This window comes from Lissotriton vulgaris, chromosome 1_1 (assembly GCF_964263255.1).
Source record: "Lissotriton vulgaris chromosome 1_1, aLisVul1.2, whole genome shotgun sequence".
Classification (NCBI taxonomy): domain Eukaryota; kingdom Metazoa; phylum Chordata; class Amphibia; order Caudata; family Salamandridae; genus Lissotriton; species Lissotriton vulgaris.
This window is the reverse complement of record NC_141685.1, coordinates 1,369,832,512-1,369,850,512: the sequence shown is the minus strand read 5'-3', so window position 1 is coordinate 1,369,850,512 and position 18,001 is coordinate 1,369,832,512. Positions and strand designations below refer to the sequence as shown.

The 18,001-nt window shown below is 44.2% G+C and overlaps 4 non-coding genes across 4 annotated transcripts; all 4 read left to right on the top strand.

Annotated features, from left to right (window-relative positions):
- The first annotated feature begins 3,981 nt into the window (after positions 1–3,981).
- TRNAS-UGA (transfer RNA serine (anticodon UGA)) lies at positions 3,982–4,063 on the top strand. Its single transcript has one exon. It is a non-coding gene; the product is annotated as a tRNA-Ser (tRNA).
- A 2,858-nt stretch (positions 4,064–6,921) lies between these two features.
- On the top strand, positions 6,922–7,003 carry TRNAS-AGA (transfer RNA serine (anticodon AGA)). The gene has a single exon. It is a non-coding gene; the product is annotated as a tRNA-Ser (tRNA).
- Positions 7,004–9,863: 2,860 nt separating this feature from the next.
- On the top strand, positions 9,864–9,945 carry TRNAS-AGA (transfer RNA serine (anticodon AGA)). The gene has a single exon. It is a non-coding gene; the product is annotated as a tRNA-Ser (tRNA).
- A 2,857-nt stretch (positions 9,946–12,802) lies between these two features.
- Positions 12,803–12,884, top strand: TRNAS-AGA (transfer RNA serine (anticodon AGA)). Its single transcript has one exon. It is a non-coding gene; the product is annotated as a tRNA-Ser (tRNA).
- Positions 12,885–18,001: the final 5,117 nt, after the last annotated feature.

Sequence of the window (18,001 nt, the reverse complement as noted above, 5' to 3'; positions counted from 1 at the left end):
TGGGAGGCGGACTCTCTGGGTTCTTCCGGTGAGGAACGAGGTGATCCATTCCAGTGCTTTTCCTTGGATTCCGACGTTTCTGAGGCGCTGTAGAAGGGTGCTATGACAGACTGTGTCGAAGGCAGCGGAGAGGTCGAGGAGGATGAGGGCGACTGTGTCTCTGTTGTCCAGTAGAGTTCAAATGTCATCTGTTGCTGCGATAAGTGCGGTCTCAGTGCTGTGTTTGGCTCGGAAGCCGGACTGTGAGGAGTCGAGGGATTTGTTGGTTTCGAGGAAGGTGGCGAGCTGGTTGCTGACAGCTTTCTCGATGACTTTGGCCGGGAATGGAAGGAGCGAGATGGGGCGGTAGTTTTTGAGTTCGGTGGGGTCAGCTGTGGGTTTTTTCAGAAGGGCGCTGAGTTCTGCGTGTTTCCAGCTTTCCGGGAAGGTGGCGGAGTTGAGGGAGCAGTTGATGACATCTCGGAGGTGTGGTGCTATGAAGGAGTCTGCTTTGTTGAAGATGTGGTGAGGGCATGGGTCAGTTGGGGATCCTGAGTGGATGGAGTTCATCAGGCGGATGGTGTCCTCAGTGGAGATTGGGTTCCATTTGTTAAGGATGTTCAAGGGGGGTGAAGGTCCTGCCGAAGGTTGGGTGGGTTGGTCTCCAGGTCGGTTGTCGAAGCTGTTGTGGATGTCTGCGATTTTGTTGTGGAAGAAGGAAGCTAGGGAGTCGCAGAGGGCTTGGGAGGGGGTGATGTTGTTGGAGTTGGCTGATGGGTTGGTAAATTCTTTGATGATGTTGAATAATTCCTTGCTGTTGTGGGCGTTGTTGTCTAGTCGGTCTTTGAATGCGGCTTTCTTGGCAGACCGGATTAGTTGGTGGTGTATGCGGGTGGCGTTTTTGAAGGCGTCCCTGGTGATGGTGTTTGGGTCTTTTTTCCAGGCCTTCTCGAGGGAGCGACAGAGTTTCTTCGATTTCTTAAGATCATCGTTGTACCAGGAGGTGTTTTTGCTGCCTAGTTTGATTTGGGGTTTTTCAACGGTGCTAGGATGTCGGCGCTGTTGGATAGCCATTGGGTGAGGTTAATGGCTGCTTGGTCGGGGTTTGAGGAGTGGGCGGGGGGTTTAGAAGAAGCGATGAGGAGATCTGGTCGATGGTGAGTTTGTTCCAATTTCTTCGCAGGGTGGGTTGATGATGGTTGTGGATTGTGGTCTTATTGTAGATAAAGTGAACGCAGCTGTGGTCCGTCCAATGGAGAGCTGTGGTGTGACTGAATGAGACATGTTTGCTGGAGGTGAAGATAGGGTCGAGTGTGTGACCTGCAATGTGGGTGGGGATAGTGACAAGTTGTTTGAGTCCGAGGTTGGCGACATTGTCCAGAAGGGTGGTGGCGTTGCTGTCGTTGCTCTTTTCCAGGTGGAAATTGAGGTCTCCCAATAAAATGTAGTCCTCGGAGGGGAGGGCGTGTGGGGTGATAAAGTCAATGATGTCGTCACTGAATTGTGCACGGGGTCCTGGGGCCGGTAGAGGAGGGTGCCTCTGAGTGTGGTCTTGGGGTCGGTGTGGATCTGGAAGTGGAGGTGTTCGGCGCTGGCAAGGTTGACGTCTGAGCTGGTTGAGATGCGGATGGAGTTCTTATGGACGATAGCGATGCCTCCTCCTGTTTGCTTGATGCGGTCCTTACGGATGATCTTGTATCCTTCCGGGATGGCAACGGTGATGTCTGGGGCTGAAGAGGCATTCATCCATGTTTCAGTTAGGAAGGCGACGTCCGGTGAGATGATGTCTAGTAGATTCCAGAGGTCGATGGCGTGTCTGTGGACCGAGCGGGTGTTGAGCAAGATGCATTTTAGGTGGTTGGTGTCAGGTCTCTGTTTGGTGTTGGTGGATGGGGAGTTGGTTTTGGTGCCGTCGAACTTGAGTTCGACGGCACCAAAACCAACTGAGGGTCACTGAGGTCAGTTTCAATAATTCCTCAAAAACGTAACCATGCAGTCCCCCCTAACTGTGTAGTTATCTTGCTTTACTGCTGTTTGTGTGATTAGCTGGGAGGAGCTCACGGCAGCATCCTCCCAATAAAAGTGTAGATGGACCGTTCCTTAACTCTTTCTTGCTTCACATACAGATGGCTTGAGGAGGTACAGGGGAGATGCAGGTCTAATAAACAGAATAGAATATCTGCGCCAGGTGTGTTTCTCTGCATTGGTGTCCCATCACAGGCCCAGCAGTGTATGTGTGATCTTTGACTCCTGCCAGTTCACAAGCAGGCGGCCAGGAAACGGTTTCAGCCTATCAACCACTGAGGAGATAAAGCCTTTGTATAAGGAATGAGGAAGCAATGAACACATTCAGCCTATCACAGGAGTAGCCCTGAGTGTTCCGAATTATAATTTCTTAATGTCACTGTACGTTATTGTGCCCAAGTAGCTCGCCGTGATCGTATAGTGGTTAGTTCACTGCGTTGTGGCTGCAGCAACCTTGGTTCGAATCCGAGTCACGGCATTGTGGTTGGCAATGTCACGGCAGTTGGGTTTTTCCTTTACAGAATTCCCAAATGTACCAGTTGTTTTTGTAAAATGTCTATTAAAAACAGATCCTTTTCAATATTTAAACGATCTAACGACAAATTATTTAAACACACATGATTATAAGATGTAGGTATACTGTACTTACTGACATAAATTATCGATCTTGAACATATTTGCGGTAAGGGGAGCAGAGCTCTCCCCCAGGCCAATCAGAATGCAGATGAATGCAGTTGCAGTTGAGTGACCTGTGTTGTGGCTGTCTACAGGGAATGCACATATGTAGCTGTCTCGCAGCCCAATCCAGACGTCAATTGAAGACAGGTTTTCATGCAAATAGAGCAGTAAGTGCAGAGAAATGCTCACTCTCTAAAAATGGCATTTATACAATAGTAAGATTAAATCTAACCTCACCAGTAGATAGGATTTATCAATAAATAAATAAAGCTTCTCCTCTCTGATATGGAATTACCCCCCAAAAAGTATAAGGGAATACCCAATGCTAACCTATGAGAGGGGCAGACCTCACAGTAGTGAAAAATGTAATAGACTGTTTGATACTACTAGGACATACAAACTACCACAGTACATGTCTTACCTTTTACTTACATAGCATGAAGCCCCTAGGACTACTTAGGGTCTACCTTAGGGGTTACTGATATGTAATAAAATTGGAGTTTAAGGCTTGGCAAGTAGTTTTAAATGCCAAGTCGAAGTGGCAGTACACTGCAGCACAGGCACTGCAGTAGCAGGCTTGAGACAGGTTTGAAATGCTATTTCTTTGGGCAGCGCAATCAGTCCCTGGGTATATGGTATACCACTTTACAAGGGGCTTTCAAGTAAATTAAATCTGTCAGTCAGGTATACTCCAATTATACACATGATTAGGGAAGAAGCACGTGCACTTCAGCACTGATTAGTAGCGATAAAGTGATCAGAGTCCTAAGGTCAACAAAAAGATACAGCAAAATGCGGAGGTGAAAAGCAATAAGGTGGGGTTGGGACCACCTTAAGAATGCAAGGTCTAACAAAAACGAACTAAGGATAACATGAGTAAAACATCAGGTTTCTCTACAGCATTTGGTGAGACAAGTGGGCCTACTTTTATCTTCCATAAATGCAATCTTTCCCGGACCCCTTTATTATATAGCTCTTCAAGGAAAAAATATAAAGCACTTACAAAGGAGCCTCAAATACTCAAAGATGGTAGACTTCTGTAATATGGGCCATATACTAAAAGCAGCACGAAAACAGAGTGCAATAGGGTCCAAAAAACTTGAGTGACCCATGAGAGTATGCATGCAAGCCTATGGTATTCCAAACTAGAGATATACGCATGCAATTTTTGTTTTTAGGAGAGAATGTGCCTGCTGAAAAAAACATTATTTTTAAAAAGTGCGTTGCAGAATATCAGGAATTTGCAGTGGGGCACCTTGAAAACTTGCATACAGATTATGTGCAAACACCTTACAGTCAGTTGTTGTGGCCGAGTGGTTAAGGCGATGGACTTGAAATCCATTGGGTTCTCCCCGCGCAGGTTCGAATCCTGCCGACAACGAGAATCTTTTTAACATCAGCTACAATTTCAGAAGTTAACCTTTAGTATTTCTTCCATGTCAGTTTTATAAATAGGTGGCTTATTTTGGTGTCACTATTGCCATATCACATATTTATTATCGCTCCCCCTTTCATATCTTTGCTATAACTCTCGTCCTTCATTAGCGCTGGTGCAAACGCTTCAAATTATTATACCCTGGCTCTCTCGGTCATACCTGTGCATGCACTTGAAACTTACTTTACCAATAAAAGAAGCAAATAGAGAAATAAAATAAAAGTGCTAGCTGGATTAGGCAAACACACTTCATAAAACTGCATTTTCTTTTCTATTCTCCCCCGTGTTACAAGCTTAACTGCTCCCTGTGTAATTTCTCTTAACCTGCTGTTCCTGGAAGAGAATTTCATCTACAAGCTCTTTCTGTGTTTTTTCCTAGTCTTTTCTTTCCCTTTTCTCAGATTTGTAACTGTTCCTTTACGTGCTCTATTTAGGCGCCATTAATCTCATTTGAGCTCCCTGTACCTGCTGCTGTTTTCTCCACACCTCATACTGTCTTTTCCCTCTTTCTCTCTTTCTCTGTGGTTGGTGGCTACTTTCCAAAGTGTCTGATGCCCCAATGTTCCTTTGTCTTGTTGTCAGACGTGAATTTGAAAAGCAAAAAAATTAACAAGCCTTTACCACTCACACATGGCAGAAGTTTATACTGTAATTCAATGAGCTAAGAAAAGTGTGTATGGGGCCCCTACGAGCCATGGTGCTTGCTTCATCATAATTAGGCATGCAGTCATTAGCCACAGCTCTGATTATGGGTCACTGAGGTCAGTTTCAATAATTCCTCAAAAACCTAACCATGCAGTCCCCCTAACTGTGTAGTTATCTTGCTTTACTGCTGTTTGTGTGATTAGCTGGGAGGAGCTCACGGCAGCATCCTCCCAATAAAAGTGTAGATGGACCGTTCCTTAACTCTGTCTTGCTTCACATACAGATGGCTTGAGGAGGTACAGGGGAGATGCAGGTCTAATAAACAGAATAGAATATCTGCGCCAGGTGTGTTTCTCTGCATAGGTGTCCCATCACAGTCCCACCAGTGTATGTGTGATCTTTGACTCCTGCCAGTTCACAAGCAGGCGGCCAGGAAACGGTTTCAGCCTATCAACCACTGAGTAGATAAAGCCTTTGTATAAGGAATGAGGAAGCAATGAACACATTCAGCCTATCACAGGAGTAGCTCTGAGTGTTCCGAATTATAATTTCTTCATGTCACTGTACGTTATTGAGCCCAAGTAGCTCGCCGTGATCGTATAGTGGTTAGTACTCTGCGTTGTGGCCGCAGCAACCTCAGTTCGAATCCGAGTCACGGCATTGTGGTTGGCAATGTCACGGCGGTTGGGTTTTTCCTTTACAGAATTCCCAAATGTACCAGTTGTTTTTGTAAAATGTCTATTAAAAACAGATCCTCATCAATATTTAAACGATCTAACGACAAATTATTTAAACACACATGATTATAAGATGTAGGTATACTGTACTTACTGACATAAATTATCATTCTTGAACATATTTGCGGTAAGGGGAGCGGAGCTCTCCCCCGGGCCAATCAGAATGCAGATGAATGCAGTTGCAGTTGAGTGACCTGTGTTGTGGCTGTCTACAGGGAATGCACATATGTAGCTGTCTCGCAGCCCAATCCAGACGTCAATTGAAGACAGGTTTTCATGCAAATAGAGCAGTAAGTGCAGAGAAATGCTCACTCTCTAAAAATGGCATTTATACAATAGTAAGATTAAATCCAACCTCACCAGTAGATAGGATTTATCAATAAATAAATAAAGCTTCTCCTCTCTGATATGGAATTACCCCCCAAAAAGTATAAGGGAATACCCAATGCTAACCTATGAGAGGGGCAGACCTCACAGTAGTGAAAAATGTAATAGACTGTTTGATACTACTAGGACATACAAACTACCACAGTACATGTCTTACCTTTTACTTACATAGCATGATGCCCCTAGGACTACTTAGGGCCTACCTTAGGGGTTACTGATATGTAATAAAATTGGAGTTTAAGGCTTGGCAAGTAGTTTTAAATGCCAAATCGAAGTGGCAGTACACTGCAGCACAGGCACTGCAGTAGCAGGCTTGAGACAGGTTTGAAATGCTATTTCTTTGGGCGGCACAATCAGTCCCTCGGTATATGGTATACCACTTTACAAGGGGCTTTCAAGTAAATTAAATCTGTCAGTCAGGTATACTCCAATTATACACATGATTAGGGAAGAAGCACGTGCACTTCAGCACTGATTAGTAGCGATAAAGTGATCAGAGTCCTAAGGCCAACAAAAAGATACAGCAAAATGCGGAGGTGAAAAGCAATAAGGTGGGGTTGGGACCACCTTAAGAATGCAAGGTCTAACAAAAACGAACTAAGGATAACATGAGTAAAACATCAGGTTTCTCTACAGCATTTGGTGAGACAAGTGGGCCTTCTTTTATCTTCCATAAATGCAATCTTTCCCGGACCCCTTTATTATATAGCTCTTCAAGGAAAAAATATAAAGCACTTACAAAGGAGCCTCAAATAGTCAAAGATGGTAGACTTCTGTAATATGGGCCATATACTAAAAGCAGCACGAAAACAGAGTGCAATAGGGTCCAAAAAACTTGAGTGACCCATGAGAGTATGCATGCAAGCCTATGGTATTCCAAACTTGAGATATACGCATGCAATTTTTGTTTTTAGGAGAGAATGTGCCTGCTGAAAAAAACATTATTTTTAAAAAGTGCATTGTAGAATATCAGGAATTTGCTGTGGGACACCTTGAAAACTTGCATACAGATTATGTGCACAGGCCTTACAGTCAGTTGTTGTGGCCGAGTGGTTAAGGTGATGGACTAGAAATCCATTGGGGTCTCCCCGCGCAGGTTCGAATCCTGCCGACAATGAGAATCTTTTTAACATCGGCTACAATTTCAGAAGTTAACCTTTAGTATTTCTTCCATGTCAGTTTTATAAATAGGTGGCTTATTTTGGTGTCACTATTGCCATATCACATATTTATTATCGCTCCTCCTTTCATATCTTTGCTATAACTCTCGTCCTTCATTAGCGCTGGTGCAAACGCTTCAAATTAATATACCCTGGCTCTCTCGGTCATACCTGTGCATGCACTTGAAACTTGCTTTACCAATAAAAGAAGCAAATAGAGAAATAAAATAAAAGTGCTAGCTGGATTAGGCAAACACACTTCATAAAACTGCATTTTCTTTTCTATTCTTCCCCGTGTTACAAGCTTAACTGCTCCCTGTGTAATTTCTCTTAACCTGCTGTTCCTGGAAGATAATTTCATCTACAAGCTCTTTCTGTGTTTTTTCCTAGTCTTTTCTTTCCCTTTTCTTAGATTTGTAACTGTTCCTTTACGTGCTCTATTTAGGCGCCATTAATCTCATTTGAGCTCCTTGTACCTGCTGCTGTTTTCTCCACACCTCATACTGTCTTTTCCCTCTTTCTCTCTTTCTCTGCGGTTGGTGGCTACTTTCCAAAGCGTCTGATGCCCCAATGTTCCTTCGTCTTGTTGTCAGACGTGAATTTGAAAAGCAACAAAATTAACAAGCCTTTACCACTCACACATGGCAGAAGTTTATACTTTAATTCAATGAGCTAAGAAAAGTGTGTTGTGGGGCCCCTACGAGCCATGGTGCTTGCTTCATCATAATTAGGCATGCAGTCATTAGCCACAGCTCTGATTATGGGTCACTGAGGTCAGTTTCAATAATTCCTCACAAACCTAACCATGCAGTCCCCCCTAACTGTGTAGTTATCTTGCTTTACTGCTGTTTTTGTGATTAGCTGGGAGGAGCTCACGGCAGCATCCTCCCAATAAAAGTGTAGATGGACCGTTCCTTAACTCTTTCTTGCTTCACATACAGATGGCTTGAGGAGGTACAGGGGAGATGCAGGTCTAATAAACAGAATAGAATATCTGCGCCAGGTGTGTTTCTCTGCATTGGTGTCCCATCACAGGCCCACCAGTGTATGTGTGATCTTTGACTCCTGCCAGTTCACAAGCAGGCGGCCAGGAAACGGTTTCAGCCTATCAACCACTGAGGAGATAAAGCCTTTGTATAAGGAATGAGGAAGCAATGAACACATTCAGCCTATCACAGGAGTAGCCCTGAGTGTTCGGAATTATAATTTCTTCATGTAACTGTATGTTATTGAGCCCAAGTAGCTCGCCGTGATCGTATAGTGGTTAGTACTCTGCGTTGTGGCCGCAGCAACCTCGGTTTGAATCCGAGTCACGGCATTGTGGTTGGCAATGTCACGGCAGTTGGGTTTTTCCTTTACAGAATTCCCAAATGTACCAGTTGTTTTTGTAAAATGTCTTTTAAAAACAGATCCTTTTCAATATTTAAACGATCTAACGACAAATTATTTAAACACACATGGTTATAAGATGTAGGTATACTGTACTTACTGACATAAATTATCATTCTTGAACATATTTGCGGTAAGGGGAGCGGAGCTCTCCCCCAGGCCAATCAGAATGCAGATGAATGCAGTTGCAGTTGAGTGACCTGTGTTGTGGCTGTCTACAGGGAATGCACATATGTAGCTGTCTCGCAGCCCAATCCAGACGTCAATTGAAGACAGGTTTTCATGCAAATAGAGCAGTAAGTGCAGAGAAATGCTCACTCTCTAAAAATGGCATTTATACAATAGTAAGATTAAATCCAACCTCACCAGTAGGTAGGATTTATCAATAAATAAATAAAGCTTCTCCTCTCTGATATGGAATTACCCCCCAAAAAGTATAAGGGAATACCCAATGCTAATCTATGAGAGGGGCAGACCTCACAGTAGTGAAAAATGTAATAGACTGTTTGATACTACTAGGACATACAAACTACCACAGTACATGTCTTACCTTTTACTTACATAGCATGATGCCCCTAGGACTACTTAGGGCCTACCTTAGGGGTTACTGATATGTAATAAAATTGGAGTTTAAGGCTTGGCAAGTAGTTTTAAATGCCAAGTCGAAGTGGCAGTACACTGCAGCACAGGCACTGCAGTAGCGGGCTTGAGACAGGTTTGAAATGCTATTTCTTTGGGCGGCACAATCAGTCCCTGGGTATATGGTATACCACTTTACAAGGGGCTTTCAAGTAAATTAAATCTGTCAGTCAGGTATACTCCAATTATACACATGATTAGGGAAGAAGCACGTGCACTTCAGCACTGATTAGTAGCGATAAAGTGATCAGAGTCCTAAGGCCAACAAAAAGATACAGCAAAATGCGGAGGTGAAAAGCAATAAGGTGGGGTTGGGACCACCTTAAGAATGCAAGGTCTAACAAAAACGAACTAAGGATAACATGAGTAAAACATCAGGTTTCTCTACAGCATTTGGTGAGACAAGTGGGCCTTCTTTTATCTTCCATAAATGCAATCTTTCCCGGACCCCTTTATTATATAGCTCTTCAAGGAAAAAATATAAAGCACTTACAAAGGAGCCTCAAATACTCAAAGATGGTAGACTTCTGTAATATGGGCCATATACTAAAAGCAGCACGAAAACAGAGTGCAATAGGGTTCAAAAAACTTGAGTGACCCATGAGAGTATGCATGCAAGCCTATGGTATTCCAAACTAGAGATATACGCATGCAATTTTTGTTTTTAGGAGAGAATGTGCCTGCTGAAAAAAACATTATTTTTAAAAAGTGTATTGCAGAATATCAGGAATTTGCTGTGGGACACCTTGAAAACTTGCATACAGATTATGTGCACCTGCCTTACAGTCAGTTGTTGTGGCCGAGTGGTTAAGGCGATGGACTAGAAATCCATTGGGGTCTCCCTGCGCAGGTTCGAATCCTGCCGACAACGAGAATCTTTTTAACATCGGCTACAATTTCAGAAGTTAACCTTTAGTATTTCTCCCATGTCAGTTTTATAAATAGGTGGCTTATTTTGGTGTCACTATTGCCATATCACATATTTATTATCGCTCCCCCTTTCATATCTTTGCTACAACTCTCGTCCTTCATTAGCGCTGGTGCAAACGCTTCAAATTATTATACCCTGGCTCTCTCTGTCATACCTGTGCATGCACTTGAAACTTACTTTACCAATAAAAGAAGCAAATAGAGAAATAAAATAAAAGTGCTAGCTGGATTAGGCAAACACACTTCATAAAACTGCATTTTCTTTTCTATTCTCCCCCGTGTTACAAGCTTAACTGCTCCCTGTGTAATTTCTCTTAACCTGCTGTTCCTGGAAGAGAATTTCATCTACAAGCTCTTTCTGTGTGTTTTCCTAGTCTTTTCTTTCCCTTTTCTTAGATTTGTAACTGTTAATTTACGTGCTCTATTTAGGCGCCATTAATCTCATTTGAGCTCCTTGTACCTGCTGCTGTTTTCTCCACACCTCATACTGTCTTTTCCCTCTTTCTCTCTTTCTCTGCGGTTGGTGGCTACTTTCCAAAGCGTCTGATGCCCCAATGTTCCTTCGTCTTGTTGTCAGACGTGAATTTGAAAAGCAACAAAATTAACAAGCCTTTACCACTCACACATGGCAGAAGTTTATACTTTAATTCAATGAGCTAAGAAAAGTGTGTTGTGGGGCCCCTACGAGCCATGGTGCTTGCTTCATCATAATTAGGCATGCAGTCATTAGCCACAGCTCTGATTATGGGTCACTGAGGTCAGTTTCAATAATTCCTCACAAACCTAACCATGCAGTCCCCCCTAACTGTGTAGTTATCTTGCTTTACTGCTGTTTTTGTGATTAGCTGGGAGGAGCTCACGGCAGCATCCTCCCAATAAAAGTGTAGATGGACCGTTCCTTAACTCTTTCTTGCTTCACATACAGATGGCTTGAGGAGGTACAGGGGAGATGCAGGTCTAATAAACAGAATAGAATATCTGCGCCAGGTGTGTTTCTCTGCATTGGTGTCCCATCACAGGCCCACCAGTGTATGTGTGATCTTTGACTCCTGCCAGTTCACAAGCAGGCGGCCAGGAAACGGTTTCAGCCTATCAACCACTGAGGAGATAAAGCCTTTGTATAAGGAATGAGGAAGCAATGAACACATTCAGCCTATCACAGGAGTAGCCCTGAGTGTTCCGAATTATAATTTCTTCATGTCACTGTATGTTATTGAGCCCAAGTAGCTCGCCGTGATCGTATAGTGGTTAGTACTCTGCATTGTGGCCGCAGCAACCTCGGTTTGAATCCGAGTCACGGCATTGTGGTTGGCAATGTCACGGCAGTTGGATTTTTCCTCTACAGAATTCCCAAATGTACCAGTTGTTTTTGTAAAATGTCTATTAAAAACAGATCCTTTTCAATATTTAAACGATCTAACGACAAATTATTTAAACACACATGATTATAAGATGTAGGTATACTGTACTTACTGACATAAATTATCATTCTTGAACATATTTGCGGTAAGGGGAGCGGAGCTCTCCCCCAGGCCAATCAGAATGCAGATGAATGCAGTTGCAGTTGAGTGACCTGTGTTGTGGCTGTCTACAGGGAATGCACATATGTAGCTGTCTCGCAGCCCAATCCAGACGTCAATTGAAGACAGGTTTTCATGCAAATAGAGCAGTAAGTGCAGAGAAATGCTCACTCTCTAAAAATGGCATTTATACAATAGTAAGATTAAATCCAACCTCACCAGTAGGTAGGATTTATCAATAAATAAATAAAGCTTCTCCTCTCTGATATGGAATTACCCCCCAAAAAGTATAAGGGAATACCCAATGCTAATCTATGAGAGGGGCAGACCTCACAGTAGTGAAAAATGTAATAGACTGTTTGATACTACTAGGACATACAAACTACCACAGTACATGTCTTACCTTTTACTTACATAGCATGATGCCCCTAGGACTACTTAGGGCCTACCTTAGGGGTTACTGATATGTAATAAAATTGGAGTTTAAGGCTTGGCAAGTAGTTTTAAATGCCAAGTCGAAGTGGCAGTACACTGCAGCACAGGCACTGCAGTAGCGGGCTTGAGACAGGTTTGAAATGCTATTTCTTTGGGCGGCACAATCAGTCCCTGGGTATATGGTATACCACTTTACAAGGGGCTCTCAAGTAAATTAAATCTGTCAGTCAGGTATACTCCAATTATACACATGATTAGGGAAGAAGCACGTGCACTTCAGCACTGATTAGTAGCGATAAAGTGATCAGAGTCCTAAGGCCAACAAAAAGATACAGCAAAATGCGGAGGTGAAAAGCAATAAGGTGGGGTTGGGACCACCTTAAGAATGCAAGGTCTAACAAAAACGAACTAAGGATAACATGAGTAAAACATCAGGTTTCTCTACAGCATTTGGTGAGACAAGTGGGCCTTCTTTTATCTTCCATAAATGCAATCTTTCCCGGACCCCTTTATTATATAGCTCTTCAAGGAAAAAATATAAAGCACTTACAAAGGAGCCTCAAATACTCAAAGATGGTAGACTTCTGTAATATGGGCCATATACTAAAAGCAGCACGAAAACAGAGTGCAATAGGGTCCAAAAAACTTGAGTGACCCATGAGAGTATGCATGCAAGCCTATGGTATTCCAAACTAGAGATATACGCATGCAATTTTTGTTTTTAGGAGAGAATGTGCCTGCTGAAAAAAACATTTTTAAAAAGTGTATTGCAGAATATCAGGAATTTGCTGTGGGACACCTTGAAAACTTGCATACAGATTATGTGCACCTGCCTTACAGTCAGTTGTTGTGGCCGAGTGGTTAAGGCGATGGACTAGAAATCCATTGGGGTCTCCCCGCGCAGGTTCGAATCCTGCCGACAACGAGAATCTTTTTAACATCGGCTACAATTTCAGAAGTTAACCTTTAGTATTTCTCCCATGTCAGTTTTATAAATAGGTGGCTTATTTTGGTGTCACTATTGCCATATCACATATTTATTATCGCTCCCCCTTTCATATCTTTGCTATAACTCTCGTCCTTCATTAGCGCTGGTGCAAACGCTTCAAATCATTATACCCTGGCTCTCTCGGTCATACCTGTGCATGCACTTGAAACTTACTTTACCAATAAAAGAAGCAAATAGAGAAATAAAATAAAAGTGCTAGCTGGATTAGGCAAACACACTTCATAAAACTGCATTTTCTTTTCTATTCTCCCCTGTGTTACAAGCTTAACTGCTCCCTGTGTAATTTCTCTTAACCTGCTGTTCCTGGAAGAGAATTTCATCTACAAGCTCTTTCTGTGTTTTTTCCTAGTCTTTTCTTTCCCTTTTCTTAGATTTGTAACTGTTAATTTACGTGCTCTATTTAGGCGCCATTAATCTCATTTGAGCTCCTTGTACCTGCTGCTGTTTTCTCCACACCTCATACTGTCTTTTCCCTCTTTCTCTCTTTCTCTGCGGTTGGTGGCTACTTTCCAAAGCGTCTGATGCCCCAATGTTCCTTCGTCTTGTTGTCAGACGTGAATTTGAAAAGCAACAAAATTAACAAGCCTTTACCACTCACACATGGCAGAAGTTTATACTTTAATTCAATGAGCTAAGAAAAGTGTGTTGTGGGGCCCCTACGAGCCATGGTGCTTGCTTCATCATAATTAGGCATGCAGTCATTAGCCACAGCTCTGATTATGGGTCACTGAGGTCAGTTTCAATAATTCCTCACAAACCTAACCATGCAGTCCCCCCTAACTGTGTAGTTATCTTGCTTTACTGCTGTTTTTGTGATTAGCTGGGAGGAGCTCACGGCAGCATCCTCCCAATAAAAGTGTAGATGGACCGTTCCTTAACTCTTTCTTGCTTCACATACAGATGGCTTGAGGAGGTACAGGGGAGATGCAGGTCTAATAAACAGAATAGAATATCTGCGCCAGGTGTGTTTCTCTGCATTGGTGTCCCATCACAGGCCCACCAGTGTATGTGTGATCTTTGACTCCTGCCAGTTCACAAGCAGGCGGCCAGGAAACAGTTTCAGCCTATCAACCACTGAGGAGATAAAGCCTTTGTATAAGGAATGAGGAAGCAATGAACACATTCAGCCTATCACAGGAGTAGCCCTGAGTGTTCCGAATTATAATTTCTTCATGTCACTGTATGTTATTAAGTCCAAGTAGCTCGCCGTGATCGTATAGTGGTTAGTACTCTGCATTGTGGCCGCAGCAACCTCGGTTTGAATCCGAGTCACGGCATTGTGGTTGGCAATGTCACGGCAGTTGGGTTTTTCCTTTACAGAATTCCCAAATGTACCAGTTGTTTTTGTAAAATGTCTATTAAAAACAGATCCTTTTCAATATTTAAACGATCTAACGACAAATTATTTAAACACACATGATTATAAGATGTAGGTATACTGTACTTACTGACATAAATTATCATTCTTGAACATATTTGCGGTAAGGGGAGCGGAGCTCTCCCCCAGGCCAATCAGAATGCAGATGAATGCAGTTGCAGTCGAGTGACCTGTGTTGTGGCTGTCTACAGGGAATGCACATATGTAGCTGTCTCGCAGCCCAATCCAGACGTCAATTGAAGACAGGTTTTCATGCAAATAGAGCAGTAAGTGCAGAGAAATGCTCACTCTCTAAAAATGGCATTTATACAATAGTAAGATTAAATCCAACCTCACCAGTAGATAGGATTTATCAATAAATAAATAAAGCTTCTCCTCTCTGATATGGAATTACCCCCCAAAAAGTATAAGGGAATACCCAATGCTAACCTATGCGAGGGGCAGACCTCACAGTAGTGAAAAATGTAATAGACTGTTTGATACTACTAGGACATACAAACTACCACAGTACATGTCTTACCTTTTACAACATAGCATGATGCCCCTAGGACTACTTAGGGCCTACCTTAGGGGTTACTGATATGTAATAAAATTGGAGTTTAAGGCTTGGCAAGTAGTTTTAAATGCCAAGTCGAAGTGGCAGTACACTGCAGCACAGGCACTGCAGTAGCAGGCTTGAGACAGGTTTGAAATGCTATTTCTTTGGGCGGCACAATCAGTCCCTGGGTATATGGTATACCACTTTACAAGGGGCTTTCAAGTAAATTAAATCTGTCAGTCAGGTATACTCCAATTATACACATGATTAGGGAAGAAGCACGTGCACTTCAGCACTGATTAGTAGTGATAAAGTGATCAGAGTCCTAAGGCCAACAAAAAGATACAGCAAAATGCGGAGGTGAAAAGCAATAAGGTGGGGTTGGGACCACCTTAAGAATGCAAGGTCTAACAAAAACGAACTAAGGATAACATGAGTAAAACATCAGGTTTCTCTACAGCATTTGGTGAGACAAGTGGGCCTTCTTTTATCTTCCATAAATGCAATCTTTCCCGGACCCCTTTATTATACAGCTCTTCAAGGAAAAAATATAAAGCACTTACAAAGGAGCCTCAAATACTCAAAGATGGTAGACTTCTGTAATATGGGCCATATACTAAAAGCAGCACGAAAACAGAGTGCAATAGGGTCCCAAAAACTTGAGTGACCCATGAGAGTATGCATGCAAGCCTATGGTATTCCAAACTAGAGATATACGCATGCAATTTTTGTTTTTAGGAGAGAATGTGCCTGCTGAAAAAAACATTATTTTTAAAAAGTGTGTAGGAGAGTAGGGTCTGCTATCCTATGGTCACCCCAATTTTTGCTTTTTGCTTCACTGGTTTTCGACTTACTAAGGCTGTGGGCCTGCTAATCAGACCCCCAGCCTGCTGTTCTCTCTCTAAATTTGTAATACATGTGCTATAGGTACATACCACAATTGGAAATGGACTCCTTGTCAGCCCCTGTACCATGCACTATAGGTGCCCAGGGCATAGGTGCCACCAAGGCCTACCAGGGGCTGAAGCATAGCTTTTGCCACCCCTGGCTGGCTCTTAAATTGACACAACTGGCTGATCACTCAGCTGGGGCAAGTGGGTGTAATCACCCCTTGCTTAGATATAGTATACCTATATCTAAACCTATATCTGGACACATATATAGCCTGTAAGCCACTCCTATGGAAGGCCTCATCAATCCTGGAGGCAGAGTGCGTGGTTTTATGTGAGATGGTGCTCTGGCATGAGCTGAGCCTGTCTGCAGCTGTCGGGAACAACTCCCTAAGCTGATCCGGGATAATGCCATACCATATACTCTTAAGCGCATTATAATCCTCGCGGTTATATAGCAACTTTGGTTTGGCTTTATCAAAACATGTCGTGTAAGGTGTCATACGAATTGGAATACTATCCCCTCGCCAGTTCTGGCGACGGGGATAGCATTCCACCCTTCTAGAGGGAGAAGACATGTTACTTTACTGAAACGCGGTTGATTTAAAATGAGCCTCAGATCCACAAAATGGATGCCCCTGCCACAGACACGGGTCTGACCTCCTGCTGCTGACCGAAACCCGGCAGAGGAGGCCTGGACAAAGAGTTTCCTGTCACAGGGCGGTGTCAAACCACCCCAGACAGGAGATAGTGGATTGGAGTAGGGAGGTTTCAATGAAACCAGACACTGCCTGGGGAGCACAAGGCTGCCCCTTGCAGGATCCGGCCAAACCGGTTCTGGGGCCTCCCAGCCCCTGTCCCAGCGCGGCCAGGATCAAAGGAGAGGGGTGTAACCACCCCCTTCCTGGGTCCCACCCATAGGAGGGGACCTAGCAGGATGTCCAACCCCCGAGATTCGAATAAGAGGGGGAGCAGTCCCAACGGACCTCAGATCATCCTGAAGAAACATAAGAAACGAAATCTGGACCCTTCGACTTTCTACACGACGTGAGAAGACTGAAGAATCTCCCTTGTGGTCAAGGAGTGACCACCCTGTGCAAACAGGCACCATCCAGCCCTCGACCCTTGCTTTGTTGCAGTTCCCGCCGGAACTCGAGCGACAGAGATCGACGAGATCAAGCTTGCCTGCCTTCTACCTGCCCGATCCACAGTCCCTGCAGAGCTGAGACCCGTGGAGGCGACCGGAAGCGTGGGGCACGCCATCTTGAAAAGGCCACGAGACGCTGACCGCGCGGCCCACGAGTGACCCTCGAAGCTGTACATCGGGGTTTGAGAAGCCCCAGCCCCGAGCTCCACTTGCACCAAAGCTCACCCCTCCACACTCGACGAGTGCTGCGTGGGGCCCTTCTGCTTGTGTGCGCTCGACGCGTTGGCCCGGTCACTTGCCAGCTGGCTTGTGGCCCCTGTGCCGACGAACTTTGAAATCCGACTTGCTTTTCTGGTTGCTCCAGATCTGCACCAGCTCCTCTGAAAAGGAGCACCCACTCTGACCCTCCTGGTTCGAGTGATAAGCAATCTCCCGGTTCCGCGTGGATTGCTTTTGCCAAGTGCTGTTTGCTACAATCTTCAAGCCGACGGTGCTGACGGCGAGAGCCTACGTGGGACAGATCGTGACCTGCTCCTGGACGTCGCAGATGCCCCAGAGCCCACGTGACAGCGGAGAGAAGCCTATCGACAACCGCCTGATTGCGCCCGACATTGCCTGGTTCCGTCCTGGTTCCACCCTGGTCACTGCTGAGTGACCCAGACTCTGTCCCCTCTGCTTTCAGGTACTTTTCTACTTCGATCCACCCTTGGATCGCACCGGACACTTCTGCTTCACAGCGCCTGCAGCTGCAACAGCTTCAAGCACCAAGAACCTGCGTGACAGAACCCGACGCCACTTCGACCCTGTGCACCCACGGCCTGTGGGTGAGGTAACTTTGCAACGCCGGTGTCCATACACTGGTACACACCTCTAGGGTCTGTGTCTAAAGTTTTGTGTTCCTAGGTTCAGCGGAAGTATCTTTTTATTCACTTTAACTAACTTTTACGCACCATTGACAGTGCATTGGTGCGCGCCGCACTTTCCGTGCTGCATCCGTCTCCTGTGGGCTACTCCCGACTTCTTCATTGCTTGTCCTGACTGCTCCCAGCGAATCTCTAGGCCCTAGGCCTAACCATTGTT